The sequence below is a fragment of the Maniola jurtina genome, chromosome 8, assembly GCF_905333055.1.
Source record: "Maniola jurtina chromosome 8, ilManJurt1.1, whole genome shotgun sequence".
Lineage (NCBI taxonomy): Eukaryota > Metazoa > Arthropoda > Insecta > Lepidoptera > Nymphalidae > Maniola > Maniola jurtina.
Genome location: NC_060036.1, coordinates 6997823 through 7010678, shown reverse-complemented (window position 1 = coordinate 7010678; position 12856 = coordinate 6997823).

The window sequence follows — 12856 nt, the reverse complement described above, 5'->3', positions numbered from 1 at the left end:
CGTATGTCAACAAAATGGGTGGCGTGCGATTTCCTCATCTCACTGATATTAACAAGAAATTATGGAATTGGTGCGAGGACAAAAACATTTTTGTCTATGCATCTTACATCTCTTCACAAGATAATGAAGTAGCGGACGCAGAATCGCGACGATCGCACCCCGATATCGAGTGGGAACTAACTGTCCATGCCTTCAATAGAATTGTAGAACACTTTGGTAGACCAGCTATAGATTTATTTGCTACTAGGCTAAATAAGAAATGCGATGCATATAATTCTTGGCATGGAGACCCAGGAGCAATAGCAGTAAATTCCTTTACGTTGAATTGGAAAAAACTAAATTTTTATGCTTTCCCACCAATATCCGTAATTTTGAAAATGATTCGTAAGATAATTTTAGATAAAGCTGAAGGCATAGTAGTTGTTCCCCTCTGGCCTACTTAACCAGGGTTCCCACTTAAAAAAAAAAAAAAATGTAATGATATGTTAATACTTGGAACCAATACAGACGTGTTATTATCTGTTCTTACCAGCCAATTGCAACACAAAGTCACGCTAGTAGCCGCGAAGTTATCCGCACAGCGTTTTTTCACGAAGAGGGGTTCCACAAAATGTATTAGACATCATGAGTGCGTCAATATCAGACAACTCTGTTAAACAATATGGTGTTGTATTTAAAAAATGGTTAATTTTTTGTAACAATCACAATATTGATCCTTATGAAGCTGCAGTTACCCACGTAATTACTTTCTTAACTGAAATGTTTCATAAAGGAATTCAGTATAGTACTTTAAACAGTTATAGATCTGCTTTATCTTTAATTGTAAACGCAAAGATAGGCACAGATGATAGGTTAACTAGATTGTTTAAGGGCTTCTACCGGCTACGCCCATCTTTGAAAAAATATAATGTTACTTGGAATCCTTCAATTGTATTCAATTTTTTGGAAAGCTGGTACCCCAATGATGAGATTAGTATGGAAAAACTAACGAAAAAAATTGTAACATTACTAGATCTTGTAACGAAATAAAATTAATATGCAGAATATTGAAATTAAAGCTGATGACAGAATTATTATAAAAATACCAGATTTGATTAAAACTTCACGCGCTGGCTCTTTTTCAACCCTCCTTAATTATAAGTACCTTTTTTCAAAAAAAAAAAAAAGCCAGAAATATACCCGGCAGAGGCCTTATTAGTGTATGTCAATTGGACAATTTCTGTAAGAAACAATGATCAACTGTTTATCAGATTTAAAAGTCCATATAAACCAGTTTGTTCACAATCAATCAGTCGTTGGATAAAGGAAGTTTTAAATAAAAAAGCAATAGATACTAATATGTTTACAGCTTATTCAACGAGGCATGTCTCCACTTCTACTGCATATAAAAATACCATTAATATTGATTTAATACGCAAAACTGCGCGTTGGTCAGTTTCGTCCTCCACATTCGCACGTTTTTTATCAAAGAGTTGTGGTAACTGATAATAGCAATGATTTTGCAATATCAATTTTAAATCTCAATTCTTAATACATTTAAAATGCATTTTTATTTTCTTTGGAAATAATAATATGAGTTAATTTAATTCTTTGATTTACTCTTTATTGCTTAAGATTAAGCTGTTACGTTTTGTTATATTGATATAATTGATTAAATTGATTATATGAATATATCTATTATGATATTTTTTTTTTACAAATGTCATATCTCTAAAGATCTACAAGTATCCTAATCTCGAAGACGAAGCGAAGTATAATTGATGATTAAACGAACTTACCTTAAGTGAAGTTCTATCATAATTATACGAAGGCTTCGTCTGAAGAGATTAGCTCCCTCCCACCCTTTCTTTCCTTTCAGACACCCGTGTATGAATTAGTAAAAAAAAAAAAAGCTCTCTAAACTAAATGAAAATGACGATCAGTGCTGTCACTATGAGAAGTATAGTCTATGGTACCTACGAAAAAAGTATTTATCTTGTTTTTTGTATTTCTCAACTTAGTGTATGAATGGCCACACGGTTCGTGCTACTACAAGTATCCTAATCTCGAAGACGAAGCCTTCGTATAATTATGATAGAACTTCACTTAAGGTAAGTTCGTTTAATCATCAAATCTACCTAAAGTAATTCGATGCATGCTGATCGTTTTTAAACTTGTAGAAATCAGAGTTTTTTACTTAATTTGTTCCATTTATTTATTCAGTATCTACATAGTACCTATTTTCTTAATTATTAATTTGTCAATCCTTACTAAATTATTATAAATGCAAAAGTATGTCAGTCTGTCTGCTAGCTTTTTACAGCCCATCGGTTCAACTGATTTAGCATACATAGGTAGCTCGCATGCCTAAGACGGACATAAGAATACAAAATTCAAAATTCAAAATATTTTTATTCAATTAGACTTTTACAAGTACTTTTGAATCGTCAAGAGCATCTACCACTGGTTCGGAATGCCTTTTCTACCTAAGCTACTTATATCCCGGTAAATCAAAAAGTTCCCACACGTTTATAAAAAAGGTAAGTAAATTCATTTTTGAGAACATTATGTAAACTGTCAGGCATGCAGATTGCAGGTTTCCTCGCGAAGTTTTCCTTCACCGTAAAAGCAAGTGATATTTGATTACTAATTGAAAATCTTGAAACGCACTTTACTCCGAAAAGTAAGTTTGTACGTATACGGAATCGAAATTCGAATCCCCGAATTTGGAGGCTGACGTTTATTACCATTGTTTCACGTCTGACTCTGTCAGCTGGATATACAAGGTAGACATTTACGCCTAAATCACTAGTAATGTAGGTAATACTTGCTTCTAGGAAAAATCATCGAATCGTGTAAAGTCAAGGCGCTTCTATAGTTCACAAAAATGCTTTTACAGTAAACATGTCCCCGTGGCCGTAAGTTGACTGTTCCATTTCACTTGATAAAGGTTTGACGTAATGTGTAAAGTCGTAAAGTCAGAGACGCGTAACAATTTTGATTTTCCAGAAACTGGGGAGATATTAGGTATATTATCCATACTAATATTATAAATGCGAAAGTGTGTCTGTCTTTCTGCTACCTTTTCACGGCCCAATAGTTTAACCGATTCTGACGAAATTTGGTACAGGGTTAGCTTATATCTCGGGGACGGACATAGGCAACTTTTTATCCCGGAAAATCAAACAGTTCCCACGGGATCTTTAAAAATCTAAATCCACCTAGTGTTTAAATATTTATTTCTATTTTAAGGGAGAAACTGACTTACTAACATATAACTCTATCAACGTACAACTCAAACCGAGTGTATGAATGTAGGTTTTCTGTATAACTTAGATTTCAACTAAAGAAAGAGTTTTCTGAATTCCGAAGCGGATCAGAACAAAACATTTTTCGCGGTCTCGTTTTTAATACAAACTAGGTACTTAATTTCAGATTATTAAAAACTAGCTGATGTCCGCGACTTCGTTCGGGTGGATATAGGTTAGGTTTTTAAAAATCCCGTGGGAACTCTTTGATTTTGCGGGGTATAAAATATTTACCTTCATTCTAAATTACAGTCAAATCCATTCAGTATTTTTTGCATGAAATAGTAACAAACATACACACAAACTTTCGTCTATATAAAATTAGTGTGATTTAGAAATAGTATTTAAAAATATAGATAAGATATATACTTAGAAAAAGATTGACGTTTCAATCTGTACCAACAAAAATGTTTACAAAAACCACTGGCCAGTGCACGCTAAGCATTATGAATGCCCATCCTCGTGGTAGCTTACGTGTCCGCTTTCCCAGGTCCCTAGGGAATAGGGATAGTACGTGACGCTAGGCTTGGTATGTCAAATGGTAATGTTTTTGACCCCCGACCCAAAAAGAGGGTGTTATAAGTTTGACGTGTGTATCTGTGTATCTGTCTGTGGCATCGTAGCTCCTCAACGAATGAACCGATTTTAATTTTGTTTTTTTTTTGTTTGAAAGGTGGCTTGATCAGGAGTGTTCTTAGCTATAATCGAAGAAAATCTGTTCATTCGTTTGAAAGTTATCTCTTTTCTAGTTTTCTTATAGAGGTTTTTGATGAAATAGTAACAAACATACACACAAACTTTCGTCTATATAAAATTAGTGTGATTTAGAAATAGTATTTAAAAATATAGATAAGATATATACTTAGAAAAAGATTGACGTTTCAATCTGTACCAACAAAAATGTTTACAAAAACCACTGGCCAGTGCACGCTAAGCATTATGAATGCCCATCCTCGTGGTAGCTTACGTGTCCGCTTTCCCAGGTCCCTAGGGAATAGGGATAGTACGTGACGCTAGGCTTGGTATGTCAAATGGTAATGTTTTTGACCCCCGACCCAAAAAGAGGGTGTTATAAGTTTGACGTGTGTATCTGTGTATCTGTCTGTGGCATCGTAGCTCCTAAACGAATGAACCGATTTTAATTTTGTTTTTTTTTTTGTTTGAAAGGTGGCTTGATCAGGAGTGTTCTTAGCTATAATCGAAGAAAATCTGTTCATTCGTTTGAAAGTTATCTCTTTTCTAGTTTTCTTATAGAGGTTTTTGTGTCGGGGGTTTTTAAAATTTTGAGTTATTTGTTGTGATTGTCTGATTTTGTGGTATTCCTGTTGCAACTTATGCATTCTAGTGAAGTGTGTTGATCGAAATAGTCACATTGTTATTTGTAGCTATTAAATTTCAGCCAGCTGAATCGCATATTTCAAGAAAACATTCGGATACTTTTGTTATTATCGCGGACACCAACAATATTTCCTTGATAAGGGATCGCAATATTGGGTATTGCATAGGTAAGGTGCCTATTAATATTGATAACGTAGCACTCCCATTGTCACTCTTACAAATTGTGCGAAAACCATCATCAACAAAGTTGTTTATATTTTGCTGTATTCGTTATATTTTCAACCATTCGATTCGGTCAAAGTTCAGTCTCTTGTGCTGTACAATATTTTAGCACCACTTTCATTAAAATATAACTACGTCCGCGTTGAAATATTTACAAAGGTTTGGTGTGGATTCGTAAAGCCATTGTATTCGTACTTCGTAGTACAAACATCCAGCAATTTGTGGTATTCCTGTGCTTTAAGTTTTGATCTCTATTTTCATTTGTTTGGTGTTGGTACCTACACTCATTTATTGTTGGTATAGTATAGTTTCGAGTATGAGGGCGCTGCCGTGCATTCGAAAGTACTGGGTCCGTATTTAAATTGAGCAACAGTTGTTTTTGGGAAAAAAGTGTAAAACTATATGCAAATCGCAAGTAAAAACATTATCAAGACGTAAAACATAAGAAAACTGTGGAAAAGGCTTAAGAATATACTTTCTATCAAGCGTTCAAGTGTTGTAAACGAACGTGCTAAAATGCAAAATGTAAATACAATCAGATCTGGCTAAAGTAATTAAAAAACTATTTTGCTATTGATATTATTGCAAATAAATAGTGTAGTAAGTGTACAGTGAATTACATAAATCATTTTTTAACGAAAGTAATAAAAACCAAATAGTGAAACTATTGAGGGTTGTTTGAAAAATAATTAAACAAGCATACATCGCGGGTCCGCAGATAATGCTTACGTATTTCAATTATTATATGAAATTTCGTTCCTAAGGGAATTAAATAGATGATGAAATTTTGTAAGAACGCCATTTTCAAGTTACATCCATAAAAATGTTATTTGGACTTACGATCAAAAATGAAGGAATAAATGTTTCACGATTTTCGGAAATTTCATCCCCAAGAGGGTTAAATAGGGATTGAAAGTTTATAAATAAGAGCCCGTCGTTTTTCAAGTTACATTTATGAAATTGATATCCATGAAAATTGGGTTTTGGGCATTCAATTAAAAATAAAGAATTAGGTAGACCGTATGTGTTTCAGGGTTTTTAGGGTTCCGTACCTCAAAAGGAAAAACGGAACCCTTTTAGGATCACTTTGTTGACTGTCTTTCTGTCTGTTTGTCTGTCCGTCCGTCCGTCCGTCCGTCGTGTCTGTCAAGAAACCTATAGGGTACTTCCCGTAGACCTAGAATCATGAAATTTGGCAGGTAGGAAGGTCTTATAGCGCAAGTACAGGAATAAATCTGAAAACCGTGAATTTGTGGTTACATCATTTAAAAAAAAAATGTGTTACAATTTTCAAAGTAAGATAACTAAGTATACCAAGTGGGGTATCGTATGAAAGAGCTTTACGTATACATTCTTAAACAGATTCTTATTTATTTTTATATATGTTTTTGATTTATAGTGCAAAATGTTGGAAAAAATACCCGAGTACGGAACCCTCAGTGCGCGAGTCTGACTCGCACTTGGCCGGTTTTTATTAGACTTGACATTAATATCTTCCATTTAAAAATACCCTTTTAAAAATAAACTTTTAAAATTATAAATTAAAACGAATAAACATAATATTATCATGTGTCCCTTTCAACTCAATCGATTGACGGGAACTGGTCTAAAAAACAGTTGAAAGATTTGACCATACACGTACACGGCAAGTTAAATATAGCTTGTAAAAACGCGGGTTGCTGTCATTTACAGCTAATGGGTTTCGAGAACAAGGGTCAAGAGATTAGGTGGAAAAATCTTTGTGGTTTAACCCTAACCGGCACTTAAAGTCAGTTGACAATATTCGTATTAGTAAAGGATTTATTTTATACCCGACCACGACAAAGCAAAAGCAGGAAGTGTATAAATGTATGTTTATAGGTGTTCGACCATAGCGTCAAGCATGGCTTCTTTATCACATCACACTTCACACTATCACACTTCACACTAATATTATAAAGGCGAAAGTTAGTGTGTATGTGTGTGTGTTGGTGGGTGTGTGTGTGTGTGTGTGTATGTGTGTTACTCCTTCACGCAAAAACTACTGGACGGATTTGGCTGAAATTCGGAATGGAGATAGATAACATCCTGGATTAGCACATAGGCTACTTTTTATCGGATTTTAGGGATTTCGAGAAACCTAAATCCACGCGGACGAAGTCGCGGGCGTCAGCTAGTCTACTAATATCAATTCCTTTAAGATTAAAGGCCGATTCACACCAAGCACGTACACGTGACCACGCGCGTAGTGACGCGCGTGAATCCATAGACATGACAGCACGCATTACGTCTACGCGAACGTTCACGTCACGCAAGTGGTATGTCATATCTCATACAGTTCCATACATTACAATGTCATGGTACGCGCTACGTCTACGCTTACGTGCTGCATACGCGTTTGGTGTGTCCCAGCTTTTAACAATCTGTTCTGACTTTTGATACTGATATTTATACTTATGCTTACCTACAACGGACTGTGCAGACAAGCGAGGCATATGTCTTAACCTAGTGGTTAAAACATATTCTATCTCCTGTTCAGAAGGTCTGAGGTTCGATCTTGGGCAAACTTTTAACTTTTCGGAGTTATGTGCCTTTTAAACAATTAAATACAGTACTAGCTTTAAAGGTGAAGGAAAAACCGCGAGGGAAATTCCATGCTTCCATTACGTTCTCAAAGGTGTATGAAGTCTACAAATCTGCACTTGCGAAGCAAAGTAAACTGAGGCCTTTTTCTTTTTTTCTCTGTTTTACACAGATTAGCAACTAAGAATATAATAGAATGGAATACATTATATTCAAGTAAACTTTCACAAGTGTTTTTGAATCGTAAAAATTATATATTTATCACTGGTTCGGAATGCCGCTCCTACCGAGAAGAAACAGCAAGAAACTCAGCGGTTGCTCTTTTCAAGTGTTCAAGGCCTTAACCTTTCTTATTCTGAGAACAGATTCGTGGTCAATGTGGTCCAGCGTTGGTTTGATAATGATGATGATAACTTTACTTATACGAATAATGAAAAGCAAAGTTGCACGTATAGTATGAAAATTTCATGAAATAATGTATGAATATTAAGTGTGAATAATCGTCAACTCAAAATTGATTTCCACCATCACAATTTAAAATAGCTTTTTAATTTTCGTAACACCCGCAATATAAAATGTATTTTCCGTGTAGGTCAGAATAAAACCCGTATGTTTATTTTACGTTATGAGAAAAACCGGTCAAGTGCGAGTTGGGCCTCGCGCTTTTAGGGTTCCGTACATAATAATTATGGCCATCATATTTTGAGTGCTCCTATGACATATTTCTTTTCCAAGCATTTTCAGAGCTAGAGCTATAGCAATAAACCGTGAAAGAAAACCCCAAAAAAATGTTCGTTTGTTGAATTCACATTCCACTGTAGAGCATCACTACCCATGTAATAAGATGATGTGTGATCGTTTGTCGGTTTATTTGTTTTTCAATCACGCCGTAACGATGCACTGGATCGGTGTGATTTTTACCCGACTACGGCAAAGCCGAAAGGAAGGGTTATGATTTTAGCAGTCTATGTATGTATGTATGTAATATGTATGTATGTTTGTATCCAGATTCTGTGTGTTCCACCGTAGCGCCTAAACTACTGGGCCGATTTTGATGAATGAGGTGTCAATCGATTCGTTGTAAAGACCCGGGTGACATAAGCTATATTTTATACGAAAAAAGTTGGCCAGAGGGATGTTACATCAAAAAATGTGAGGGTCTTAAAAAAAAATTAATTGCTATTGTGTCGAGTGAGATGTCCAACGAAAGAGGAGAAAATTCTGAGTTCATGAATTTAAATATAGTTATTATTAAAATATACCAAGCGACAGAAACCACTTTTTATTATAATTACTATTTCTCATACAGCGCCACCTATTGGCCATTCACGAGACCTCGGTTGATCGTCGCATCATAGAACGGTAAAGCATATCGCATACGGACAGCAAAAAAAAATATTCTAATTTGGTAGACAAATAAAATCATTGGGAATGCCGTCAATCAAGGATAAGAAATACGCTGTCGACAACGCACGACCACGGCATTCGTATTGAATCTTACTCAAGACGATGAAGACGATGATAGCACTAAGCACCTATCTTGTTTCGTTCTTTTTAGTTTATTTTACTTGTACCAAGTTGGGTTCAAGTTGTCTCATTTTTTCCGTAGTCGGGTTATAGTTTTTTCAACTTTTTTTTATTGCTTGGGTATACTTAAAGACTTGGAAAATGATTTAGGCAAATTTTTATCCTGGAAAATTAAAGAGTTCACGCGAGGATTTAAAAATTTTGTACGTCCACGTGGACCAAGTTGCGAGCATCAGCTACATAGTAATTCAATTTGCAGATTGTACCTATTAAAATATGTTAAACAGTTTAATTTTTTGATATTTGCGGGAAAATAATGGAAAATGGCGTCACAGAAAGTTAAATTAAAACTGTTCTCAAAGTAATAGAAATAATAATACAAAACTCGTCTTTTCATGAAGTAGTAGGTACCTACATAAATAATAATGTAGTAAATAAGTTTATCTGTTCGGTGTAAAAGAGGGAAACACTTGTAATCACATCAGGCTTATAACCCGTAAACGGGGCGTGGAGCAGGAGGCCGGTTGGCCTAGATAACCGGTACATTGCCCGAATTTCGAATTTGATGGTAGACTTAACAATATTAGTGTTCATTGCCACATTGGTCTACTGGACATTATCTTATTTGGCCATGGATCATGAGTTCCCTGATTGGAATTCTGGGTTGGGCTGAAAAATTGGCCTCCTAGATGAAAAGCGCGACTGAGGTTTTTTAAGAATTGCTGGCAACGGGATAGTAAGTAACCTAGGTCACACTACAGGTACCTGCACTGCAAAAAACTACGTCGATTTGTCACTCACTTGACAGTTCACAAGTGTAAATTAAAAATTTATAACACCCCCGACAAGTGAAGGTTACAGTAACTAGAAAAGAGCTGATAACTTTCAAACGGCTTAACCGATTTCCTTGGATTATAGCTAAGAACACTCTCGATCAAGCCACCTTTTAAACAAAAAAACTAAATTAAAATCGGTTTATTAGTTTAGGAGGTACGATGCCACAAACAGATACACAGATACACACGTCAAACTTATAACACCCCTTTTTTTGGGTTGGAGGTTAAAAACTAAACTGAATACAAACACTACTTTCCATCCACCAATAAAAAGATTAAGTAACTATGAAATAATCTGTAGTCTGAGAAGAAATAAGTTCAAAATCCTTCCTTGCGTTCAAATTGCCTTTTCGAGTGTAAAGTCTGATATCAAGAGTCTGGCATGGCAATAAAATTTCTTCCACTGCGTTGTACGTTTAGTGAAATATTTTAAACTCTATCAAAGTCATATGAAGGTAAAAACCTTTTAGGATCTAAATGAACAGATTTGTGTGTATCTTTGCCTTAAATAAAAACAGTTGATGTTCATTTACTTTTAACTCAGACGCCCTTGGAAACAAATTACTCAAACCAAAAGGGAAATAATGGAACAGATTATCACGCTCTTGAAAACATCAAGATGGGGTTTTAAGAGTTATTCATATAGAAGCAATCTGTTATTTCCCGGGAGTGAGCCTGTCTTACCGAAAATTTGTTGATATTTCTTTGAAGGGCCTCGCAAACAACTTTTCTTCTGCTTGATATTGCATTGAGTTTTGTAAAGTGTCTACGATTTACGCTTTGCTAGATAACAGCGTATATTTTGAAGTCCGCCTTACGCTTTTGAGGAATGTACTCAGCTCAGCGTGTAGGTATTAGGTACACAAATGCCACATGACTTAATTAAGTATGTACGTTGGCTGGCTTGCCGATTGGATAAGTATTGGGTTTCTTACATACTCTCAAATACCCTCTCTCTCAAACAATCGCAATTCGCATGTAATATATAGTTCACACATTGGCTGGTCAAGTCAGCCAGTCATACAATAGCAAAAAATTTTTTTTGAGACCCCCACTTTTTGGATGCAACATCCGTCAGGTTGATTTTTTCTTGTAAAATGTAGCCTATGTCACCAGGACTATATTAAGAATTGATTGACACTTCCTTTTGGCTTTGCCGTAATCGGGTAAAAATAATTAATGGTTCTGAATTAAAATAAAAAAAAAACGTGGATTTTAAAGTTTGGTTACTACAAGAATTGTAGATATTCGCAACAAACTCAGCAAGGTTTAGTGTTCAGAATTTTAATGTTTGCACTTCAATAAGCCTGGAAATAGCCTACCTAAGCTACGCGCCACACTCGGCTATGCTACGCGTTGCATGCTCTATTACGTTTGTGCACAGCAATGTGATGCAAAATGCAATGAATATCTGAATGTGGTTTCCGCATACATTGTATTTCTTGCTTTATTATGCTTACTTATTGCATGATATTACCAATTGGAGCAACCTTGTGTAGATAACAAGTGCAAATTAAAAATTTATAACACCCCCGACAAGTGAAAGTTACAGTAACTAGAAAGAGCTGATAACTTTCAAACGGCTGAACTGATTTACTTGGATTATAGCTAAGAACCCTCTCGGTCAAGCCACCTTTCAAACAAAAAAAAACTAAATTAAAATCGGTTCATTAGTTTAGGAGCTACGATGCCACAGACAGATACACAGATACACACGTCAAACTTATAACACCCCTCTTTTTGGGTCGGGGGTTAAAAACGACTCAAAGTTACGGTTAGATCTGTGTAAACTAGTATAGGTTTAGTTAGTGTAGCGTCAGCTAGGCTTAGGTATCTATAGCTATATTATAGGTGTATAGGTAGTAATAATAATGATGATTAAGTAACTGATGCCCGTGACTTCTTGATTTACCGGCATAATACGTAGCCAATTGCATTTTCCAAATCTTTAACATATCCATGCAAAAATCACGTCGCTCCGTTGCACAGTTGCAGCGTGATTGAAGGACAAATCAATAAACCAACACACTTTAAGAGGGCTCTCTCCGTCACTCGTTTCCACTCGTTTCATACAATCGTAGTTCCAATTTCATTTGAATATTAAGCAACCTAAGTCCATGAAATTTTGCAGACATATTCTAGAAACTAATATCTATGTCTGTGGTTTTCCAGATTTCTGTTAAAATATTCGGTTTCAAAGTTACGCGGTCTTAAAATTTTCATACAAATCTTGGAGCCCCTGTAATTTTAAAACTACATATTTTTAGAAAAATCTAAAACACCACAGACACAGATATTAGTTTCGAGAATATGTTTGCAAAATTTCATGGACTTTGCTTGCTTAATATTCAAATGAAATTGGAACTACGATTGTATGAAACGAGTGGAAACGAGTGACGGAGAGAGCCCTGTATAGGTAGTTGTTATAGAAGGTATCTTTTACTTTCAATTGTTTAAATTCAAACATTCTGAAATATGAATATTTCTACTTATTGTAAAATTTTCATAAAACTCAGTAAGTAAGTATACATCGTTTGGAATTTGAGTAGTTCGAGAGGCGGTGGCTTTTCTAGGCGCGAGAAGCTATCAAAGAGTGCTTGGGGAGGCATATAGGAGGCACATAAAAGAAGCTATTTCTTTGTTCTCAGAACGCGATGTTAAGCACGTTCGCGATAGCGTTGTATCGACAGAGACGCGTCATATGACCGCAAATGAAATTCCTTTCGATTGTGGCTTTGTAGGACAATATCATCTCAACACTCAATATTTGTTTATCTCTATGATGTTTTATATATTATTTCCTTGAGGCTTTAGGAGGCGTCTTTGAAAAAACCAATGTTTTCAGATTGTCGTCAATTCACCTCTTCCAGACAATAGCCGAACGACTTAGTCTTCTTAGTCTGGTAGTTTGCCATCGAATGCTATTCGGTCTACTAATCATGGGTCTCCTATCAGAATGGGAAAGGTTTAGGCCAGTCCACCACGCTGGCCTTGTGCAGACTTCATACATCTTTTAGAACACAATGCAGAACTCTCAAGCATGCAGGTTTCTTAACGACGTTTTTTTCATAATGGTTATATGTT